Here is a 26,420-nt window from a genome sequence, read left to right as displayed (position 1 = left end):
TTCCCAAATAAAACAGTAAACCATAATCATATCTTTGCATAGAAATGCTTCCTACCATGCATATAATTTATTCCTGGTACAGAACCCAATTAAAAATTTCTCTAGTATCTGTTTTAAGATCATACCATATAATTATTTAGTAGCTAATTCTAAAGTGTATGCTATTGACTTATATCCTCCTGATCTTTCTGCCATTTCACTGGTCTCACAAAGTGCAGAAGAGCCATATCCAAAACAGGGTGATTTCTCTCTCTTTCCCTAATACTTTTCACAAAACATTCAGGACAACTCTGATCTTTCGGTTTCAAAGACAGTGCCAGGCTTCTATTTAATGCTAAATTAGTGTGTTATCATTATCAGATATCTGATTTTAGGATCTTTCTCTTTCTACCCTTTTGCCATAATCCTGGTACTCATTGCCTTCATTCTGCTCTTACCATCCTTCTCCAAGAAACATTCTGTTCTGTGAGCCAATTTCTCATTTCTACTATAGCAATGGAGCTGTTTATATTCTGCTTCCTTACATCTATGAAGCTCTTCAGTATTTGTAGTAGGCTGAATAATAACACCTCAAGGATATCAGGTACTCATCTCCGGAACCTATAAATTTTATCCTATAAGGTAAAAAGGGTCTTTGCAGATGCAGTTCAATAAGGCTCATGACGTGGAGAGATTATCGTGGATATCCTGATGGGCCCAAAATGACGTCACAAACGTCCTTACAAGAGAGAGGCAGAGGGAGGTCCAGCGCCACACGCGGATGCAGGCATAGATAGGAGTGTCGCAGCCAGATACCGAGGATTTGCTCCGCCAGAAGCTGGAAGAGCAAAGAAACCGATTCTCCCACACAGCCTCCTGAGGGGGCACAGCTCTGCGGACATCTTGATTTCAATCTCCAGTCTCCAGAACTGTGAAAGAATCAATTTCTATTGTTTTACATTGCCAAGAACATGGGGCTGTTTTTTTACAGCCACAAAAGGAAACCAATACAATAGTCTAAGGAATAAATCCCTGCTAAGCTCCTGTTGACCTATCATGGCTTAATATCTTACCTTCGAAAGACAGCATCAAAGTAACATTGACTCCTAGAGAAAAATCTTTAACTTAATGAAATGAATTTATTGTTTCTGGGAGTCTGGCTATGGTTCTCACCAGTGTGAGAGCGTTTCTATTTAGGGAGGCCTTCTCAGTTTGAAGAACTTCTCAGTTTGTCAACCCTGGTGACAGTCTTCATCATGTAATGGCTGTCTAGGCATCTTAGAAATGTCTTCACCCATTTTCACAGGTTTTTCCTCCTCGTTTTATTTCCTTCCCCCCAAATCCAGAACAGCTAGAAAAATAAGGTAAAAGAAGACAATTGCAGAAAAGTTTCTGAAGAGTTTAAGACACTCCATGACCACCACAAGCATTGAAACTTTCACCCACACAATAAATTAACTCAGGACAGAGGACAGAGGATGCTTTCTCTAATTAGAAGGTACTCCATATTGTAGAATGAAGTCAAGGTTCGTGGGATTATTTGGGTGTCACAAAAGTCAAGTCATGTAAAACTGAGTGCTGAAGAGGTGGAAGTGAAGAGAAAGCAAATATACTTTGAAGATGTTTATTTCAGAAAACATGTTTTCTTTGAAGAAAGAGTAAGATTCATTCCATGTGCAAATTTTAAAATAGAAAAAAATTTTCTTTAACCTTATTCTCTCTCCCTGCTATTGTTTATGTTCTTGAATATAACTTTCACATACTGAATATTTAGCATTTTATACATAAATTCTTAGACCTGTGTGCTCTCTGAGCAACTTTATTTTGTGTACCTAGTCATTTATTCAAAAAGACAATAGACCAGAGGGCAATAGTCATTTTAAATTTGCTACTAACAAATTAATAACTTAGCAGGAAAAGAAAATTAGAAACATAATTTTTAAAATTAGTAACATCATAACTTATAATTTTTGGTTGCTGTTTTACTAAAACTTTTTTGAAGTATATTCTTCATGCAAAAAAGTGCACAAAAATAAGGGTAAAGGTCAATCAGTGACTACAGAGCACAGAAATCTGCGTCGCAACCACCGAAGTCAATCAAAATTTTATCAACAACTGAGGAGCTCTGCTATTTTCTTCCTGCTTGCTAAAGGTAATCACCCTGAATTCTAACACCACAGACGACTTTTGCCCATTTTGAACTGCATATAAATGAAATCAGCACAGCATGTGCTACTTTGTGAGTGACTCCTTTGTGGCTTAATATTATGTCAATTAGATTAACTCATATTGTTGTAGTAGATGTAGTTTGTTCAGTTTCTGGGCTAAAGAGTATGTCATTGTCTGAATTTTTCAAGATTTATATATCCATTCTGTTGTTTTCTGTTTTATGGTATTATGAATAATGTTATCTTGAAATTCTTCCACATGTCTTTTGTTAGACAGGCACCTGACATTTTGTTGGGTGTATACCTTGATGATAACTTGGTATGGAATTGCTGGATCATGGGGTATGCATATCAGTAGTTTCAGATGACAATATAACTATCCTGCCAAAAGTGGTCATACCAGTCTACACTCCCACTAGCAGCGCACAATTACATTACTCTAAGTCAATTTTTCTTGTTATTTTTAAATTTAATTATCTTGACTGCTCTATCCTTATATTTTTAGTTTCCATTTTCCTGATCAGAGAGGTTAAGCAACTTTTCGTATATTTATTGGCCATTTCGGTAACCCTGTCTGTTCAAGTCACAGGATGGTTATTTCTCTTCAGTTATCTGTTCTCTTGTTGTTTTCTGGGAATTCTTTATATATTCTTAATATAAACTCACTCTTGGTGATACATATTGTAAATATCTTCCCCCATTCATTCATTAGCTGTTCACTCTTTTAATAGTGTCTTTTGATAATCAGAGTTCTTATATTTAAAGTGGTACAATTTACAATACCTTACTTTAAAGCTGGTGTTTTTGTTTCATGGTGAAGAAAACTTTGTGTACCGAAAGATCATGAAGATATTCTCCTATATTATTTTCTGGAAGCATTTTGATTTTTTTAACTTTTAGAACTATACTTTAAAGCTGTGATCCACCTGGTATCTCTTTGAGGAATGGTGTAAGGGAAGCCTTGTTTCTTTTTTCTTTTTTGCCCCCATATTGCTAGCCTATTGGCACAGAGCATTTGATTAAATAGACTGTTTTACCCACTGCTCTACAATACACCTTGACAGGTATCACACATGGATTATATTCCGGACTTTCAATTGTGTTCCATTCTTATATTTGTCTATCCTACGTGCCAACTCTATACTGTGTTATTTATTGTGCCTTTATAATGAGTCTTGATATCTTGTAATAAGGTCCTCTAATTTTATTTTTTCTTCTTAAAGAGTGCCTCTCCATCCTTGAGTCTTTGGATTTCCTTTAATTTAGAATCAGCTTACCAGTTTATACACAGGCACACAGTGCTGGGATTTTGATTGGATTGAGTTGAATCCACAGATTAATGCAAGAAAACTTCACACTGTAATCCATAGATATATCACATCCTTCCATTATTGAGAAATTTTGTTTAGAGTTTTGTACTTTTTTCACTTGTCATGTTTCTAAATACCTGATATTGATATTACTAATGCTATTGTAAACAGTAAATTTTGAAAATGTTATTTTGTTTGTTAATTTTAAATATGCAATGATTTTTATATAGTGATCCTGGAAATTAATGTAGCTAAATTCAGAAATTTTAATAATCAATCCATAGATATCTTGAATTTTCAATATAGAGAATTACCATGAATAATGACAGCTTCGTATGTTTCTTTATAATTGTTATACCATTTTTTCTTGCCTTATTATACCACCTCAGTCCTCCAGTAAAATATTTTTAAAAAGTGGTGATAATGAGAATTATTTTTTCTCATTTAGTGATTGAAAAAATTCTGCAAACAACTACATGATTTAGAAGTACATTGTTTAATGAAGATTGGGATGTTATTTGTATTTACTTTTTATCAGATTGTTAACAGCTAGTTCTAGTTTGGCAAATTTTTATAAAGAATATATTTTTGTTTTATCAAATGCTTTTTCTGAAACTATTGAAGAGATTGAATCAGTTTATCCTTATTCTGCTAATATTATGAAACACAATGATTGATTTTTCAACTGTTAAATTAACATTGTATTCCTGATTAAACAGATTGTGACATCACATGATCCTTTTTATAAATTTCCACATTTGATATATTAATATTTTGGTCCAGTTTTGCATCAGAATCATTAATGAAATTAACTTGTAATTTTCCTGAACTGAAATGTCCACATCAAGTTAGTTACGAAGTTATGCTGGTCTCATAAAATGAGTTAAATTTTTTCAACATTTTCTATTTCCTTTTGCCAACATTTTCTATTCCCTGGAAGAATCTCTGTCATATTGTCTTCATTTGTTTTTAAGTACCTCTTTGAATATATTTCTGAAGCCATCTTGGTCAAGAATTTTCTCTTTGTGAGCACTCAAGTCTTTGATAGTTGAAGACCATTCATGTTTTCTCTCTTCTTGTGTCAGTTTTGGTAAATTGTATTTTTTAAAATGCATTTGTTAATTTCTTCTAATCCTTGAAACTGAACATATTTCCCCTACAAAAAGATGAAGAAATTGGCACTTCTTTTATCATCTGATATATCTATTTTTGCAGTTTGAAAAGAAATTTTAGTTCTGAATTATAATAAATTACTTTGAATTTTGTATTTTCTTTTAGAATAACTTTTACATTTGCATTGTTTAAACTTGTGTTTTTATCAATTATTTGGACTTAGTTTGGTGCTTCACTGGACCTGATTTTGTCTATCTATTCTTTTTAAAAAATCACAGCTTTCCTATTCTTAGGTTAATTATTTTTATCAATTTCTTTGGGGGCTCATTAGTAACTTTGTAATATTTTTTAACAAGTACTTGTGCATTATGCTTTCTGATTTTTCATATACATGGAGAAATCTCTCTGTTGCTCTCCCAAATAAAATCCTGACTAGTGATAGACATCCTTATTAACAAATTTCAACCCTCCAAAACATCTTTAAATGTTGGTCAGTTGTCTCTAAAGTTTAATAATGGGGAGAGAAAGTCTGGTGTCATTCTTATATGTAAGTCTAAACAATAAACCTGTTTTTTTTTTTTTTTTTTAATTTGGTTGTTATTCTTTGTTTCCTTTTGTTTCTATGCTTGTTTATCTGTACAGTTTTAGGGATTTGAATAGCTCATACTTACAATTGATTTGTACATGGAAAACAGCAAAACAAAGAGGTCCCTAGGTTTTTCTTTTTTCTTATTTTTTTCTCTTTTATATTGTTCTACCTCACATAGTTATGATACTAATTATTACATTCCCTCAGAGATATAAAAGAAGAGGCACTAATGGTGGACTGGAGACGTTAAGAAAAGATGCGATGTAGTGTCCAGAGCTCTTGTAGATAGTAGAAGAGGAACATTATACCAATTTAATGATTTTGTGCATTACCCAGGTCTCTGAAACAGAGGCAAGCATTAAGGGCTCAGATGTACTATCTTATTAATCTTGACGCTGACTGGCTTGTCCTTAAGAGCTGCAAGTAGTGTGTGAGATGTGTGGTCAACTGCAATTGGGAGGAAATGGAGGATCAAGAGAATGGCTCCGAGTAAGACATATTGTTAGTTTCTAGTAGTATAATCATGGAATGTTACTTAACTCCTTCAGAAGTAAGTTTCCTCTCTTATGAAATGGAGAGATTAATATCACTCTCTTACAGTTGAGGTGAGGACTTAAGTGAAACAATGTACCGACAGAACTCAGTCTAAACAGTGGCTCACACTGAATTAAAAATATTGGTCTTTCACTTTATTACTGTTACTACTTTAATGTTACTCTTGATGTTATTATCATGAGCATCATGAGCACTATTTTAAAATTTAGGTCTACTGTTATTGTAGTTAGTAAAGACTCAATCAATAGTTTGGTTGCCAATCTCAGTTTTGTCAATTAGTGATCCTTTATTTTAGAGACTAGAAGAGCCACAATTTCTTCAAACAGAAGCCAGCTAACATCTCACTTCTTCATACTTTTGACTATTTCTTAATATCACAGTTTTTTTAATAATTTCAGTTTCTTCTCCCATAAATATAAAAGTGCTCTGTTCTTCCTCTGTTCTTCCAAATAGATTGTTTAGAACCCAAGTTTAACTTCAGGAACAATTAGCTTCTTTCCAGAAGTTGCCAGAATTACCATCCATGAAAACATCACCACAGGACTCAACAGTGTGATCTTCAGCATGGTACAGGGTGATTTATACACTTTTATTTTCCTTCCACACACCTTCTCATGGATGAGCACTAGAGAGCTCTCCAATTGATGCTTTCAGCTTGAAGATTTCCCACTGGTTTACAAATCTGTCCCCATCTCAGCTGTCACCATTCACATTGCCACATTTACCTAATTCCTGGACTATTGCTATAACTTCCCATCTGGTCCTCATGCCTCCAAAGTCACTTAATCCAAAGCCTTTTCACATCAATGCCTTTATAATTTTCTAAAGCAAACAGAGATCATGAATCCCTACATTTTTCAGAATAGGCAACACCTATCAGGTGTAGACTTGATGTAATTGCCTTACATGCAGTTTCCAGTCTTTATGCCAACACAAGACATATTGTAATTCTATAGATGAGCAAACGGAGATAGAGATTAGTTAACTTACATAGCTAATAAGCTACACAACCAAGATGATATTGAGTTCTAATTACAAATAAGCACTTTATGGCATGTTATCAAGTCATCTTCCATTATATTCCATGATATTCAAAGTCCTGCATGAACTGGCTCCAACTCTTTATTTTCTGATTTAATTTCATTACATGTATTCATACTTTTTATGGGTAAATTGAAATTAATGCCAATTCTTGAGCATGCCTTCTGATTTTCCCCCCATCATTCTGTTCTCTTTATTTTATTTACCTTTTATTGTCTCCATAATCTCTAACTTTTGGAATCTTTCCCATTAAGCTTCATTTTAATACTGCTTTCTCCAAGAAGGATTACTGATTTCCCTCTAAAATGAATTTTTCTTTGCTCTCCATAAACATATTTTTTCTTATTACTTAGAGCATTGTTTTATAGTAATTTATATTGGATTTATTCACATACAAATATTTTAACCCTAAAACAAATTTTACATTCCATTAGAGAAACCCTTTAATTGTATTTGTATCTTATTTTTGGTAACTATCAGAGTGACATACACAGAATGGGTGTCCGATAAGGTTAAGTTTAGTCAAAGTACCTAAAGTTAAATATCACATTAATGTTTGCTAGAACTAGAATGCAGGACTTCCGCTATAAATGCTCTTTCCCCTATACATACCCTGCTTTGAGAAAGGTGTTACTAAATTTTTATAAAATTTCAAAGTGTTTAATTTTAAAGACAACTAGTAAAATTGACAAAAATTAGAACCATCCCAGAAAATGTATTTTCTAGTAGCTATTACTTAACATAAGTAGAAATTTTCTCTTCTGTTTCCAGGAGACAGTGAACCCTTGATTATTCTAGTGCTGATTACACAGTTTGTAAATTATCCAGGCCATTGGCTTCTCCTCCTCCCTTCTGCTGAATGACTTTTGCCCTATTCATTCTTCATTAGCACAGTGAAATACAGAGGAACTCAAAAATATGCAATTTAAGCCACTTAATTTTCCTTTTTGTTTGTAGAATAAATGGTAAAGGATGAGTTCCAATTATTTGTCAAAATAATGCTTATGGATTACCTGAAAAATTTTAGTGTTCTATCTCTGTCATTAATACACATAATTGAGAGCTGATTTTACATTTGGCAGTTTTTAAAAAAATCAGCATTCTTTAATGCCCATCCAGCAGAAATGTTGCTGCTTTTGATGAGGGGCTGTCTGCAAGACTAATCAACATGTATGTGTCAAGCCTCAGTAAAATACTGAAATGTTCTTAACAAAGTGAAAGCTACACATATAGGAAAAGTGTGTCCAACTACAAAACCTCTCTCCAGTTACCGGGTATTATTTTAACAGCTGAAGGGGCTGCCTCATAGTCATATCCTACAGTAAAATGTATATTATAGTTGGCACCATTTCATAGTGTATGCAAGTTACATTAAGAAAGTGGTGTGGGTTATACCCTGTATGTTCCAAAGGGTGTGAAGTGATGAACACTAGTGGAGGAGGAGGCAGTGGATTAGGCACAATCCAAAGGGGCCCTTAGGCCAGTCTTCTTATTTCCTTCAGATAATGAACATGTTCCAGCACTCACAAAAAACAAAAAAAAAAGCAGAAAAAATCTGAGGCCTATAGTACATGACAGAAACTACTTGAAATAAGCACTGTAGTTGACACCACTAAGGGCAGACAAATTGTGTTAAATAAAAGATAGAAGGATTTGTCTTCTACTATCTCTAGAATCTATTTTATGCTAATAAAAATAACTCCACAAAGGACAGCGGCAATTTTAGCTGATGTTAACTTCAGACATTCTCAGTAACTTTACTGAAATGTAAGTACCTAATAAACAAGCAAAGACTTTAACAAGATGTGTAGGAATTAGTCATCTCTTAAAAGATAAATACATAAAAATGCAGATGGAAAGAGCATATTGGAATATGCAATTAAATGTAATTAAAACATCAACAAAAACCATCTACAAAATTAAGGTACAAGTTGAATAGAGGACAGGAAAAAAATAGGCAAGAAATAAATTGGGGTACGGTTTAAAAGAATATTGGTATGGTGGTCTGTGGTAGGTATATTTTTGTACACCCTTCCCTCTTATGCATTTCAATCAACAGGCTCTTCCTCTTCTACTGGAGGGTGTTCACTGGATTCAGGCTAGCTAATAAGAATACTCCACCCATGTTACCCTAGCAGAAACAATCAAAATACTTTATCTGAAATTGAAACTTGGCATGTTTTCAATAACATGTTTTTGGATGTTCAGGCATTAAGATCTATGGTATTCCCAGTGGTCATCTTTGTTAACAAATGGAAGGGGCTTACCTGGGGATCAAGTGAGTGCAGTTTCCAGTGACATAAGTCTAATCGTAAATCCAAGTGTACCATGTCCACCTTTGACCTTATCATTTAGGAGAGTCCATATAGTTCCTTTTCTGAGTGGAGTTTTTGCCACATGCAACTGAAATACCTTCGTGCACATGCATACTTGAAAAGGAGTGATAATGGTAGTTAAATTTAGTAGATTTGTTTATATAAATTAGTACCTAAAAAATACACAGGTCATGGGCAGAAGGCCTAAGTAGGAAAATTTTGAAGCATGAATATTACAAGATTTAGAGAAAATTATGTAGAAGTTGGCAAGTACATTGAATAAAAGGATAACAGAGTCACACTATTTGCATGTACTTTTTAGAATGTAGAAACTGAATAACAAAAGTAAAAAATCATCTATAGTTTTATTACCAGAAGAAAACCATTGTTGACATCTTGATGTATTTTAGCTAAATTGAAATCATTTCTACATAATCACTTTTATTATGCTTTTTACCACTTAATATTATAGAATAATTATTGTTCCAGGTCATTAGGAATTCCTTATCATCAAAAATTTAATAGTTTTATTGGCTTCCTAATAATTCATTTTATTTACTATTTACTATGATCCATTCATATACTTAGCCATGGCCCCATTTTGGGATGTTTAGGAAGCTTTCCATTTTTCACTGTTATAAGTAGTATTGTAGTAAAAGTATGTTATATTCTTCTCTAGTTAACTACCTGAAAGCTGATTCCTAAAACAGAAAATGCTAAATAAAGCTTTATAAGCAACTATAAATCACTTGGTAAATATTGCTAGATTACCTGGAGAAATTTTGTGCCAATTAAAACTCTTACAAATCAGCTACAATAGTGTCCACATCACCTCAATTGTGTCTACAATGGGTACTGTATTTATCCTTTCAATTACAGTTTGATAGATAAAATTGATAAAGCATTATTAGGATTTTAATCTGTCTTCTGTAATTATTATAAAGGATAAATATATTTATTTACTAACTGTGCATGTATTCCATTTATCATCAGAACTTTTTTTCTCTAGATTGTATTTTTTTCATATTTGTGTGTGAAAGACTCTACTACATTAAGGGAATTGATTTTTGATCTGTTCTTGTGTTGCAAATGTTTCCTATAAGGTTTCCTTTTAAGTTTATTAACAGTTTTTTGTATAAAAGTACATCTTCTTTATTTTGCATATGTTAACTTCAGAACAAAATAAACAAATCAGAACCTCATAATATAAAGCATCCAACCCTAATGTCACATTTGATGGGGCTTAAGGCCCTTGCCTCCTGCCTTAGGACAGGAGAAAGGTAATGAAAAGAAAAAAAACACAAGCCCATTAGACATCAACAGTTGGGCACCAAGTGGAACAGGGCCACGCCAGCTGCTGTGGAAGCCACAGGGACGCTATACAGTGGGTTCAAGTTTTGTGGATACAAAATCCTAATCTAATTTTTCCATGGAGATGAGTCTTCCTCACCCACAAGTAGGAGATGATCTCATCAGGAACAGCAGCACTGGGTTCCTCTTCCACAATTACATTTTATAAAGAGTTTTTTATTTTAAATTTTAATTGGTCAAACTATCTCTCCTCACCCTAAATGTATAAAGTTCTTTATTTTTTTTCTATTACAATAATGAGTGCTTAATAAATTATCATTGTAGAGAAAGAAATTTTGACATAAACTGTGAATAAAAAAAGTTTTGCGTATATGCCCATTGCCAGCAGATTTGAGTTTTATTTTAAAAAGCTACTGATGGTAAATGAATGTGAGTTGAGATTATGCTGTGTATATAAGGTGCATTGGATTTCAGCGATACTTAAGCTACCAAAATCAACAAGAATTCTTGGCTTTGCATGATGTTTTAAGTACATGAGCAAAACTCATGTCTATGAATATAAAAATGAAACAATGGAGCTGAAAGACCTACCAGAGAAAAAAATAGGAAGATTGTGTAACACCCAGAGATAGTGGACTAAGGAGAAAGAGGAAAATGACGGAAGTGATACCAAGTTAACTTGTAGTTTAGCTTGGTAGGTTACCTAGTACCACAAGCAGTAGAGAGGTGATTGAAGAGGAAAGATGAGGCAATACATGGGAGTCAGTATTTTTCGGAAGTAAATATGATATATATTTTTGATTTGAAAACTATAAATAATAAAAAATATACTTTAATTTCTTTTGCAAAAGAGCACATTTTTCTTTCCTCTATTTTCTCCTTTTCCCCTGCCTTTTTCACCTCCCCCTCCTCTGCTTCCATCCATTCCCAAATCGTCACCCCCTCTTCTCTCCCTTCTCCCTTTTGTCCACTTGCTCCTCTCTTCTTCCACCCCTCTTCTTTCTTCCCCATGTAGGCTTCTGGACCGTGTATTGCCATAGCTGTAAGGATAGATACTCTATATTAGCGTTTCATGGATTTCTCTACTTCAGCATGTGTTGTAGCAATATTGTTGGTCTGATCTTTTTCCCAAAGTTCTGGGATGTGCAAAGGAAAGAACTGGAAATCCCGAATTCTTATGTACATGATTGGCAATTTTTCTGCTAATTCATTGCTCCCATTAAAGTCTTGGTTATTTTTACACAAACCTTCTCACCTTCATTCTGTTCCAACACTCATTCTTACTTTCTAATTGTCCCTAATGTAAATTTTGGCACGAGTTGCTCTAGCATAAACTTGTAAAATCTTTATAGAAGTTCATTCTGCCAAAGTCTTTCACATAAAGAATAACCCAATTAAATAAAATATTTCTTATAAGATTCTATTAGGCAGAATTTTAGATGCTGCTTGCAGGAGGTAAAAGCTTTGGTATGATTCCAAAGTAAATGTATTAAATCCCTCCTAGAAAATTTACATTTCCCTGCTTTTGCACATTTCAATTTATGTCATTTAGAGGTGCCCTATACATGTCATTAGGGATGCTAATTGATTTCAACCCAACATATTACTTGCATTGTTCATAGCACCTTAACTGCTACAAACTAAAATAGAAATCTAATTTACTTTTCCTTAAATCTTTTCTTAAACTCACTTAATTCTTAATTCATACAAGGGTATTTAAGTCTTCTAGAATATTCTTCCTAGAATATTATGTACAAGGAGTATTCTTTTTATTGTTGCCAATGTTGGATTGAAAGCATTACTGTCACTAACCATTGCAAAAAATTTCAGAGTGTAATTGATTTTACTGTCAAAAATGTTTTCATGGCAATTGACATAAATACACCAGGGTCAAAAGATTGATATACTCTTTCAGAAATCAAGGATTTGGCTCTAATCATAAAAGCATTTAGATGTAAGTCTTCTGATTCATCATGTGATTTTAAGAGGTAATTGAGTTCTCAAGTTTCATGAGGAATACAGGGATATTTTGAGGGCAAGCGGTGTTAATCCTAGTAGTCTGCCGTCACTGGAATTAAGTTCACATACAGTTCTGTTATTTAATAGCTATGCAACTTTTGTTAATTCATTACAACCTTAAAGCTTCAGTTTACAAAACAGTAATAGTGCTCTACCTTTCTTAAAGGGATGTTTTGAATGTTGAATTTTACGTGACTAACATCTATTGCTTGGCATATTGTAAATTTCCAGTAAGTGGTAGTTATCATTATTACTTTCATTCTATATTACTTCAACTATAAAATATATGAAAATAGGTTTAAAATCACAGGATTTACTATTCTCCTTTGTCTTGACTCCTTTAATCAGAAGCTCATTAATGAATAATTGTTATGTAGTCCAAGCTGCTAATAGTCTTCAAATACTGTTTAACATGACTCCAAAATCTAAACTGTATAAAATTGGGCTATGTTCTAGCATCCACCTTTTTAATTTCTATGTCAACAACCTTGCAAACATTTAGTTTATTTGATTTCTTGCATTTTATAGGAACTAAGAACATAGGTGTTCTTCTTTATACTTATGTGGTCTTATTATCTTAACCTAGAGGTAGAGCTAAGAAGCAGATAAGCATGTTGGCTATAAGCATAATTTAGTGATGCTCTCCAACATGTAAAATTAAAATATCAAAAGTCATATTATACAGGAAAGTTCATTCAAATACAGTACTTCATGGGATATTTCGAAGTTCATTCACTATGGTGGGAAGTTTAGGCAGCAGTGTTCTTCCAAATCAGATTTTGCTCAGGTCAGTTTTGGATTTCTCCATAAATTAGAGTGGCCAACAGCCAATGCTCCTCTGTGTAGATCAAATGGACTCTTTTTTATTAGAGAATGCAACTTGTTGAGTCTCAGCTTTCTAGAATCAATAGTTGTTATAAAATCACTAAGGCAGGAAAGCATCTAATCAAATTTTAAAGATCTTAAGGTTTTCTCTATATGTAAAAAACACAATTTGCCATGGGGAAAAAAGATAGAAACTGAGCCTCTAGATATGCACAACAAATGTCAATTGGACATTTAGCACACTTGTAATCTGCTTAATCAGCAACACAGAGTATCAGCACTTGGTGCCATTAACTGAATATAGCCTCATAATCATGAGCTGCCTGCTTGATACATTTGACTTACAGACAGCCACACACATGTAAACTATTATTTCTTCCTGTTTTATTAAGCTTTCCCATTTTTATAATAAGATCATCAGAAAGCAATGTACTTGAAAAATATGTACCATTAAAATATTTAAATTTTTATAAAATAACCTTTTTAATAATGAGGCAGGGAAAGACACAAAAGTTACTGAATTGTTCCTATTAGCTGTTTCTCTCGTGCATGTCTTCTGCAAAACTTTCCCTTTTAACACTCACAGCAGCCCTTGAAGGTAGGCACCACCATCCCGATGTCCTCACTGAAGTCACTGAGGCATCAATCAATAACCACCTCAGAGTGTAGTGCTAGGAACCCAGGTCTTCCTTGCCATGATCTGTGATTTTTAAAATATCTAATAATACATTAAGAATCCTTCAAAATGACTTTTATGAATGTATCTGAGTTACATTGAAATGCATAGAAATGTAGGAATGCATTGTGCCAAAGATCTGTTTCCATATCCATAAAAAACTTTAAAAATGTTCATTTCTCCTAGATGAACTATATTTTCCAGGTATCACAGAAAGATTCTTTATAAGAATATTTATGTACACATGTGTTTAACACATTTACATACATATATGTGCAAATATTTAAAACATTTTGATTTGGGGAAATGTTCCAAATGTGTATATAAAATCTAAACTTCTGTACTGGATCCAATCCCTATCGTCTGAAATGTTTGGTATTTATTTTATTTCTAAGTACCTTCCCTCTTCCAACTCTGTTGTTATCCCAGTTCTCTCTCTTCTGCTGGATTCTTGCCATTCGTGGTGATTACTCCTGTTTGTTTAGACTCCTGGAATGAAATATTTCCCTTGGCTATTGTGCACTTTCTCTAGGAGGTAGCACTTTATGGACTACTCTCCCTAGGCCATTCAACAAACTTGGAATCATTGTAATAGCAGCTGCTAATCAAACACAGTGGAAACAACCTGGAATCAAAACGTGCTCTCCTGGGTATATTATGATGCTTTACATCAGCCTCTAAAAGTATAAAAATAGTGGGCAAAATCAAAAGCAATTGTTACTTGATAATTTCCAAATGAATTATTTTCCATTTAATCAACAATTTTAAATACAGCTTGAGTTATATGCTTGTTGTGAATCTGAAAATTACTATTTGTCTTCCACCCATCTGTGCAAAAATATCGTCTGAAACTATACACCACCTTGTTCTATAAGATTCTCCTTCCATTTGCAATAAAAAAAATTTTTTCTCTAAATGTAACTGACTTTCATTGCTATGTTTCTACAAAGAATAGTGTGAATTATTCTATAAGGAAGGAGGTTCTTTTCACCACACATATGCAAGTTAGCAACAGGTGTATAGAAACTTCACTTCACGTCTTTCTCACTTTGGGTAAAAAGATTGTTCTACTTCCCACAAGGACCAGGAATAGAACTTGGGGAACAGGTGCTTCTAATCCACTGGAGAAATGCTTATCCTGAAAATCAACTTCTTAGGAACATTCTGCTGTTCAAGGGACCTTGTGGGTAATCGATTCTAAATCATCACCTTTTCTTTGAAAGTTATTTTATCACTTGAAGTACAGAAACGTACTTGACAATATAATTCATTACTTAGATATCTGAACTGAAAACATTTATATAGCTTAGGAAGATGGCATTTAAAATCTCATAGAGTTTCTTATGACAGGCTTCACTTATACAATTTGTTATCAGGCATGAAGCAGCAGAGAAGTGATAAAGTTAAAAAGCACCGTCAAAGAGATTGCTGGGGAAATGGGGCAGAGTGAATGTTGCCTCACGTGATGATGCTCCTGCATCCCTGCTCCAACATTTTCATACAAGTCAGAATAAATCATGTGGAGGTTACAATACATGAGAATGCAGGATGGGGTGGGAAGGTATAAAAAGAGAGTTGCATTGTTGAGGGGATGTCCTCTTTGTTTTGCTTTTTTGTGTATATGACAAGTGTATGGTTAAATATGCCTGAAGTCTACAGTCATCAGTACTGTCAATTTTCCTTCCTTACAATCAAGAAATTGTTGGTGAGTGCTTACTGGGTGAAAAGCACTATATTGAGTGTTCTCTATACTGCAACAAGTTAAACATACTTGGCTCTTACACTTTTGGACATTAGACTCTAGTGGATAAAAACAATACTCAAAAAATGCAATATATGATAAGTATCATAAAGGGGAAAGGTGAGAACAATAATAGAGAAGGGGAGGCAGATATTAATGTCAGGTAGTCTGAGAAGGCCTCTCATTTCAGTGAAGTCCTGATGAATAAGGACCAACCAAATTCTTTATGGAGACCCTTCACTGTGACCTGCTCCCAAGCATTATGAGCAGTGGGAGGCTGCAGGAGCCACATTTTCTTTACTCAGTTTGGAGCTGCCAAGTTAAACTATTCAATTGATAGACTATTATCTGCATTAGGTTTCACTCTGTGTGGAATATATTTCATACCACCCTCTGCTCTAAATCCTAACTTCTTTTGATTAGGAGCTGTGTAAATCTAGTTTCTCAAACAGTGATGAAACTCAAAACAGCCATTAAAATCCAGGTCCCAAGGTCATCTGATAGATTGTTGAATGGGCTAGAGGGTCCTGCCGACAGTAGGAGTCTTCCTCTAAATGACGAGGTCTTTAACATTTCACATTATGTTAAACTACTTTGAAACAATACATTCTCCCCCAATCCAGTCTTCCATTCCTCTCCTCCTTTTGTTATATTTCATCATCTGCATGAAAGAATATAAATCTGTCTCCATAATCTGTTTCTTTATCCAGGCTTCTTTCTGTTTATGATCATGATGATGATAATGGTGATAATGGCAGCTAATATTTATGCAATGTTGACTATGTCTTGGGCAGAGCTAACTACTTAATAAGCATTATCTAAATTATTATTCACACAAATCCTATGAAGTTGGTGTTATTTTCCCTATTTAACGGATGAGGAAGCATATTAAGAATTTGTGCAAAGTTCCAGAGTTAGCAAGCAAATGGAGAAAGAACAGAACCTATCCATCTGACTCCAGAACCTGCACCCAGGAAGGAGAATTGTGGCATTTGCAAGGCAACATTTTCTAATGCTGGTTTTGAGTAGGATTAGGTGGAATTCATACATACGCTAAGGTTCTTCATATTGCAGAAAAAAATATATATGGTTAAATTGTTACACTAATGAAAAAATTGCAATACATTAGTTCTATGAAGGTGAAAATTATATAACACACATCCACATAAAACTCATTAAAATATGAAATTTCTATATAAAATATACAATATAGATATACCATATATGGATGTATACATATATCCTATCTAAAACCCTTACAATAATGAACAGAGCCTCTTATGGAGGGAAGACTGTAATAGTATCTGACCAATGGGGCTGTCTTAGAATAGAAGGAGATGTTTTTGGCCTTCCAGGGAAACCAATAGAGGATAAAACAAAAAGCTCTGAACCCCATGCCAAGTTTGGTACAGAAGTCTGCTTTGATGAATACAGAGCAAGGGGGTTGCAAGTTCCCTCCTGTTGCCATACTTTGCAACATCAAAACAGACTATTTTATAAGTCTGCCAATCTTCTGTACAGCTTTCCATTCAGTTTAAGGGAAGAACATTGATAGTAATTAAATGTCTTTGATTCAAACAGCATTACAGCTGACACATGAAAATTTTCAGAAGAAAGGAAAAATAGATTTTGCAACTTCCATAGTCTTAACAAGAGAGACTCATTGCTTGATGGAATGGGCTATTCTTATGGTCTTGATAGCCAGACCTTGAAATAGTCTGTTACTAAAGATTTTTGTACAACCTGTGGAAATGCAAGTCCTCTTGTATGCAATTAAAATATAAATGTAACTTTAGTTTTCTAGTACTAATTAATAAAGTATAAAGTACAGCATCACAGGTGGCTTGAGGGCATGGAAGAAGTCATCTAGGGAGGAGGTAGAGCAGTATAGTATAGCAGGGGTTACAGGTGTGGGCTCTGGAGTCAGGCATCCTGGATTTAAATCCCAAATCTGCTACCTAATATGATACCTTGATCAATGTACTGAGCATCACATTACCTCCATTTCCTTATCGCTCTCTAATATGATTGTTTTAAGGACTAAATGGTTATTGTGAGTAAAGAGCTTAGAACACTACCTGGAAGAAGTCAAACACTCACTAATTATTATCTTAAAACTACCCAAATATTTTTATGGATGAGGAAACCGAGGCTGTGATAGAGCTAAAAAGAGATCAGTATTTGGAAGTCAGTTCAATATAGTGGTCTGAGAACAACTGATTACCAGTTCGTGATGAAGTAAGTACAAAACTTGAGTAAACAGAAAATGTTATAAAAATTTTAAATTTCATGTGGAATCTAATAATAAATATCTGGAGCTTGTATTTCCTATGTTTTTAATCTTTTATTTTTATTTTACAGAATTGGATTGTAAATTAATTTTAAAAACTGATCCTTCACTAGAGCTAGTCTCAGAAGGAGAATGCTAGTGTATAACTGGATGCACTCTGCAACAACATGAGGAATGACTTATGGGTTAAATGATGGTCTAAGATTTACTTTCTACACTAATTCAAAATTGAAGATCTGAGCCAAGATCATAGTGATTTTTGTAACTAAACCATTCTGTACTTTAAAGTGACTGACCCTATTTTATGTCTTAAATATTTTAATGGAATAATTATCGACACCTGACAAGGGAAGTATGAATTTATAAATTAATATATTTCATATTTAAGATATTTTAGATAAACAAATCACTAAGAAATATATCTATTATTTACCCACAAGCCATTGTGTTTGAGATGGGTTAATCCAAAACAACCATACACAATCCCTACTTTCAAGAAGCTTAGAGTCTCCGTGAAATACAGGGAAATTTTTGGAGTTCAATTTTTGCTTCAAATAAGAATATATACTGCTAACTTCTTAAGAAGGAACAAGACCTGTATGACAAGAAATATTTCATCAAATTATTCTCAGGAAGTGTAGCACCAAGTTACAGCAAAAGGACATTGTCATCCAGTCAAGAGAGCCCTACCCCCCAGAATGAAGAAATAAAAATAGTACTAATAGGTTCCACTCAGTCTTCCGGAACTGCTAACTGACGGGTATATTTCATGTTCAAGGCAAATTGATCTCTAATGACACCAGGTTCTTGTTACATAGTCCAACTGAAAGGACTCCATTTTATCACCAAATTGTACTGTCTTTTTTCCTCTGACCTCAAATGAATAGAAAGGAGGAAGTATTTTCTTAGTGAAAAACTATAAATTAGACAGATCAAATACAATAGAGAGGATTGAAGTTTGTTTAAAATATGGAGATGTATAAAACAAAGCAACAGAAGTTTGTCTTAGGGTAGATCTCATTCTGTCCTTTCTTGATATCTTGCCCACAGATATTTTTAAATATGCAAGTGAATTTTATAGTGGAAAAAGTTGGTCTTATTAATGCATTAACCAGCCATATCCTTATCCATGAGCAGTGACTTCAAACAATCTATTTGCTTATACTTATGAAATTATCTGTTAAGAATTTGCACTCACACACACAAATATTTAAGTAAAGAATCACAGTGTTTGGAAAAACTCAATTTTGTACAATAAACTTTGTCAGAAATTTTAATAATTTCAAAAATATAAATCCATGATTTATCATTCATTTCTACATGATTAAATTATTACTTAAATGTTTATTTTTTCTTATATGAAGTTCTCATCATTGGCTAAGGGAGGATATATTATCTAAACATTACTTGAGCAATCACATTTTAGCTGAACTAATTTAAAATGAGGACTTCATGTACATCAGCAAAGGCAGAATTGTTCTGAGAATCTAATGTTATTGATCCATGCAAAAATTATGCTGAGACTCTCTTTAATTGTGTTTCAAAATCTAGTTGGCTAGAGAGGATATTTATTGTCAATTTCTACTACAAGATCATATTTTATTGCCTGTATTAGAGTCAAGCTAAGTACAGAAATATATGCCTGTTTCAAAAAAGGACCAATCATATATAGCACATGTTTTAGTTTCCCAGGCTGATGAAAGCAAATATCATTAAATGGTTCAGTTTAAGCAATGGTAATCTATTAGCTTTTAGTTTTGAGGCTGAGAAAATGTCCAAATCAAGACATCATCAAAGGGATGCTTTTTTCCCAAAGACTGGCTACTGGGAATCCTACGCCCCTCTCCCATATGGCCAGGCACATGGTGGTATCTGCTGGTCTCTCCCTTCTCTTCTGGGTTTCATTGCTTTCAGCTTTTTTGATTCAGTGGCTTTCTCTCTGTCTTGCCTCAGTTTATAAAGGACTCCAGTAATAGGATTAAGAACTATCTGCCTTGAGCTGGGTCACACCTTAACTGAAGTAACTTCATCAAAACTTTCTACTTACAATGGGTTTACACTCATGGGAACAGATTAGACTTAAGAACATGTCTATCTGGGTTACATACAGTTTCAAACTACTAAAGTACATATTCTTACTTGTATGAATGTGAATTTAAAAGTTATTTTGACATAGTGTTCACTTCTGAGTTACCCAGAGATCATTACAATATATCACATTTATCACAACATAATGCAGTTTACTGTGTTAACTACAAAAATTTATAAGGAGTTAATATCCCTTTATATGGCAGCAAACATTATTGACTGCTGTACTTAGGGACTCTGTAGTGCAAATAATGATTCTATAAGTAGATATGGAGCAAGGATCCATGCCTACATAAATGTTTAAATCCATCCTGAAATTATAAATATAATTTAAATATAAACTTATTTAATATATATAATTTAAACTTTATATTATCAATATAAGTATTAATTTAATTTATTTTAACTATAGATTTAGAAAAAAACACATAAAAAGAGTCTCTTTTCTAATTATTCTCTTTCTTATTTTATCTGTCATTTATTATTACCTTTCTGTAGGACAAGATTTACATTATTGTGAAAACACATTGAGGTGCTAGCATGAAGCCACTAAAAAATAATATGTGTTATCCTTTTCCATCTAGTACAATAGAAAAGCTGTTTTAAGAGATGGGATTCAGTTGGAGGTATATTCCTTAAATATTATTATTCTGAAAATTAATTAGTTGCGGAATGTAGATTTTGGAAAGAAGCATATTCCACCGTATACATTTCTAAATCACCTTATTTGGAAAAAGGTATGTGCATTACTAAATGGTGGACAAGCAATCATCTATCTAAAATAAGTCAGGGAAATATCTATTGTGATATTGAAGTATAGGTGACTTGAAGTGCTAAATACATTGCCCAGAGCTTCTTTATTTTTGCTGCCTATTATTTGGGAATATTAGGGCAAAAATAAGAAAAGAGGGGCTAGTTGTTATTGCAATAATAAACATAGAAATATATATTTAGTGTGCTAGAGGACATGGCAGTAGAACATTGTTAAACAACACCTTGATTCAGACCAGTTATGATCCAGTTACTCCCCAAGCTTATTTATTTTTGCATTAATTTGTTATGTATGCATTGGATATGATTCAGATATATTCTTGAAACTTTAAGAATATTTTGGAGATGCATTTTTATTTGATAGTCACCTTTAAAGACAATGAAATATGTAATTTTACCTGTATATTAATTTTTGAGAACATAAATCCAATTAATATTGCACAGTCATTCAAATTTCATTTGAATTGATACTACTCACTTGAGTATTAATCACTACATTCCTTCTGGTTTTCTAAAGCACACTAATTCATATTTGAGCCAAAACCCAACTGGAGAAAAGAGATCATTCTACTTGCCCTTAATTGATTTAAGCATTGTAAAGTGGACAATAGCTCCATTATTATGTGACTTTTTGAATCTTCAATTCTTCCTAGCATGGCACTTCTCCAGGTTATTAATATATAGATTTATCAATCTAGACTTTTAGTTGAATAATGTAGGAATAGAAGTACTAAAATACAATATAATTTAAAATGCAATCATATGATGGCAAATATGTAAAAACATCCTTAATGACTTCGAGCCAGTAATAGTTGACTAACAGTCTCTTCCACTTTCTTAGAAAATAGCCAGGGAAACACAGAAAAGGGATTAAAAACATGAATGGCATAAAATTTAATTCTGACAGACAACCTAATGCCTAAATCTTGGAGGAGCTGACAAAATTATAGGGCTGATGAAGTTTGACTGAAAGAAAAATACAAAAGAAAAAGACCTACTCAGGCTTACAAACCATGAGTCCATGATATATATAGCTTCATGGCAGCAAATTAGAATACATATGTGTATATATATATATATAAAGAATTGACATCAGTCATCACCTGTTGCCTGTTTCTGAGACTATACAAATTGGAAATCTGGTCAGCAATCCCTCACCTCCCTTGGAGGCTACTCTGTATTTCCATTTATTTCATTTTGCTAAAGCTGCTGGAATGCAATATACCAGAAATGGATTGGTTTTTACAGTGGGGATTTAATAACTTATAAACTTACAGTTCTGAGGCCACGAAAATGTTCAAAGGGATGATAACTTCTTTGAAGAGGGGCTGCCAGCATCCAGGACACCTCTGTCACATGGCAGGCATCTGCTGATCTTCTCTCCTGGGTTTTATTACTTTCAGCTTCTTGCTTCAGTGGCTTCCCCTCTGAGCCTCTGTGGGTCCTCTCTTAGCTTCTCTGGGGCACTTCTCCATAAGCTCCTCTTCATTTCATCTCTTAAAAGGACTCCAGCAAGAGGATCAACACCCACCTTGAAAAAAGGCAGGTCACATCTCAGTTGAAATAATCTAATCAAAAAGTCCCACCCAAGAAAGGTCTGCCCCACAGGGATGGATTAAAAGAACATGGCCTTTTCTGGGATACGTAACAGCTTCAAACTATCATACCATTCAAAGTTATCATCTCTAATACATTCATGTATGCACCACCCCTGCTACACACACACCATTTTTCTCAACAAGATACCAAAATTTCAAAGATTAATTTGGTGAAAATAAGAGTGTTGGGGTGTTTAGTAATCATACATTTCTCTCTAGGGGTTAATTTTCCATAAAAATTCCAAGTAAATAGGAAAAGAGAAGAAATTTTGTATTTTCAATTAATTCTTTAACTCTAAGTAAGACATGTGGTATAGAAGAAGTAAACAACCATAAAAAGGCAATGTGTTTAAAACCTGAATTTGGCCTGGGAATTAAGCACATCAACTTATTTTCCAAGTATATATCAAGGCATCAAGAGTAGGGCTAAAGGAACCTGCTCACTCTGACCTTTGAAAAATACTAAGTCCAGTAAGATTATCACACATTATTCAAATATGAGTGCTGGGTTTGGGGGAAAAACATAGGACGAAGACAATATTAGAAAGCAAAGGAACAGAAAACAATGTGAAGAAAATCACAGTAACAATATAACTCAAAAAATGGCCTATTACAAGATCTAGAAGAAAATATGCAGATTATTATATTCTCTAAACATTGCAATAAGATATGGGCTTCATATATCAATACTTTCAAGTTACCAAGGGAGTGGATATAAAATATGTACACTAAATAAAAAGAATGAGATAAAGAAAGACTGAGAGAACACTAAAAATATCTCAAATGACTGTTGGAGGTAGGGGGTTAAAATTAGAAGAAACAAAGCTTAAAATGCATTTGAAAAACTTAGAAAATAAAAAATGGAATATATAATTCCCAAAACACCAGCCAATTTAAAAGCATATAAAAATAAACTATGAAGCAAAAGACAGAAAGCAAAGAGATAAAGAATGGAAACATAAATGGAAACATAAATAGACCATAGAGACTGAAATCATATTTTGAATTTGTCTGTTGTGTTTTTCAGAACTTAATGTCTCATCTTTTTCTCTCACCTCACTTAGCAGCTAAGGCAGATGAGCTTACTCTGGGGAAAGAGCCAGAGCAGAAGAAAAGCAAACTAGAGCCCTCAACTTTTGAGAATCCAAACACACTTCTGAGGGAAATGAGTGAATAAAGATTTTAAAATTCAAATGCTAAAGTTAATGCACAATCTAGTTATTTTAGAAGAATAAAATGAAATGTAATAGCCAGTTTTCTAGGGCAGACTTCCCCACCTCTGGATGAGAGAATAGAATCACAGATTACAGCCATCCTCAGCTGAGTTCCTCTACCACATCTGACCTCAGAGCTGTCTTTAAAAGATAAGGGTGGAGGAGAAACCAAGAGGACAGCTAGGTGAGACAGGGCTAAGGAACACCTCCGTGGAAAACACTAGATCAGGACCAGAGAGTGACCCAGAATACCGGTTACAGTGATGTGCCAGCTGGATGAGATCTGCTAGTTCCCAGGGGCTGTATACTTGGTGAAACTGGGAGTCTACATTCTGAAAAGAGTGAGTAAGCTGGCTGGAAGTCCTGCAGCCACATGGCAATCTGGGAAAGCCAGGGTTTGGCGCCTGGAAACCAACAGGCTCTTTTAATTAAAAAAAAGGGGGGGGGGGGAACCCAGGAGCGGCTGCAGGTGCGATCATGGGAACCATGCAGTAAAACACAGCAAGAGGGGGCTGGGCCAGCCTCTCGGTGTCTGGCCTGGAAGATAGCCCGCTGCAGATATCCCTGGGGCTGGGGGAATGGAGGGAAGAGCCAAAAGCCGAATGAAACCCCACGGCTAGCAGCTCGCTCCCTGGAGGGCTGGATAAACTCCTGCCTGGGGCTGTGCCCACAGCCCAGAGCCCCGCCAGTTGTCCCGGAGTTGGGAAGGAGGAATTGTGCAAGGAGAGGGGTGTGGAAATGCCCCGTATGGACATTTTTGCATCAGGTTGAAAGCGAGCCTGCTCGGCCTGGTGGCCTGGGGCTTTCCTTGAGGGACAGCGCACTGGTGACGTAGCATGGCATTCCCTCAGCAGAGGTCCTGGAAGATCGTGGCTGGGTGGGGGGACCCGCTCAGAGATCCCAGGGACACTATGCCAAGTCTGGTGGTTTGTGGGACAGTGAGAGAGGGGGGCTTGGGCTGAAATGAAATGAAGGCTTGGACTCTTGCAGTGGCCTTGAATCTCCGGGAACTGGGGGAATTTGAATATTGAGGCTGTCCTTCCTCCCTGGCCACCCGTACAAGCACCCTGTATTCAGGGCGGATGGCTCCAGCAACATACCCAGGCTGAGTTTTCTGGCTGGACCCCACAAAAATCATTTCCCCACACACCATGGAGACAAGGTGGAGAACTGACTTGAGAGGTATAGGTGACTCACAGATGCCATCTGCTGGTTAGAGAAAGTGTATGTCACCAAACAGTGTTTCTGAAAAATTAGATAGGTTTTTTTTTTACAAATTGAAAGAACACTGTCAAGCAGAGCGAATGCCAAGAGGCCAAAAACAACAGAAAATCTCAAGGCATATGATAAAACCAGATGATACGGAGAATCCAACTCCAAACACACAAATCAAGTTATCAGAAGAAACAAAGTTCTTCGCAGAATTAATCAAAGAAATACAATCGAGGAACAAAACCATGGCAAAGGATTTAAAAGACATCAAGAAGACCATAGCCCAGGATATAAGCAACATAAGGAAGACCCTAGAAGAGCATAAAGAAGACATTGCAAGAGTAAACAAAAAAATACAAGATCTTATGGAAATAAAAGAAACTGTTGGCTAAATTAAAAAGACTCTGGATATTCACAATACAAGACTGGAGGAAGCTGAACAACGTCTCAGTGTCCTGGAAGTCCACAGAACAGAAAATGAAAGAACAAAAGAAAGAATGGAGAAAAAAATTGAAAAAGTTGAAATGGATCTCAGGGAAATGATAGATAAAATAAAACGTCCAAACTTAAGACTCATTGGTGCCCCAGAAGGGGAAGAGAAGGGTAAAGGTCTAGAAAGAGTATTCAAAGAAATTATTGGGGAAAACTTCCCCAACCTTCTACACAATATAAATACACAAAGCATAAATGCCCAGCAAACTCCAAATAGAATAAATCCAAATAAACCCACTCTGAGACATATTCTGATCAGACTGTCAAATACTGAAGAGAAGGAGCAAGTTCTGAAAGCAGCAAGAGAAAAGCAATTCACCACATACAAAGGAAACAACATAAGACTAAGTTGTGACTACTCAGCGGCCACCATGGAGGCGAGAAGGCAGTGGCATGACATATTTGAAATTCTGAGAGAGAAAAATTTCCAACCAAGAATACTTTATCCAGCAAAACTCTCCTTCAAATTAGAGGGAAAGCTTAAATTTTTTCACAAACAAATGCTGACAGACTTTGCCAATGAAAGACCTGCCCTACTTCAGATTCTAAAGGGAACCCTACCAACAGGGATACAACAGAAAGGAGAAAGAGATATAGAGAATTTTAACAGAAATATATAGTACCTTACATCCCAAAGCACCAGGACACTCATTTTTCTCTAGTGATCACAGATCTTTCTCCAGAAGGGACCATAAGCTGGGACATAAAACAAGCCTCAAGAAATTAAAAAAAAAAAAAAAAATTGAATATACTCAAAGCACATTCTCCAACCACAATGGAATACAAATAGAAGTCAATAATTTTTGAACTGTAACTCCGCTATTTATTTCCTACATCATATAAATTACACAAACTCTAATGACAAATCAGTGGTTTTGAACTCAATGTAAAATATGTAATTTCAGACAACTGTATAAAGGTAGGGGAATGGAAGAGTATAGGAACATAGTTTATTTGTCCTATTGAAGTGAAGGTGGTATCAACGAAAAACAAGATTGATATGGATTTAAGAGGTTAATTTTAGCCCCCACAAGCAAGCACAAAGAAATTATCAGAGAATATAACCACAGAGATGAAATGTAGAGTTTGGGTTAAGAGAAATGGGGGAAGGGG

This window comes from Choloepus didactylus, chromosome 13 (genome assembly GCF_015220235.1).
Source record: "Choloepus didactylus isolate mChoDid1 chromosome 13, mChoDid1.pri, whole genome shotgun sequence".
Classification (NCBI taxonomy): Eukaryota; Metazoa; Chordata; class Mammalia; order Pilosa; family Megalonychidae; genus Choloepus; species Choloepus didactylus.
The sequence above is the reverse complement of the archived record's forward strand: the minus strand, read 5'-3'. Positions refer to the sequence as shown.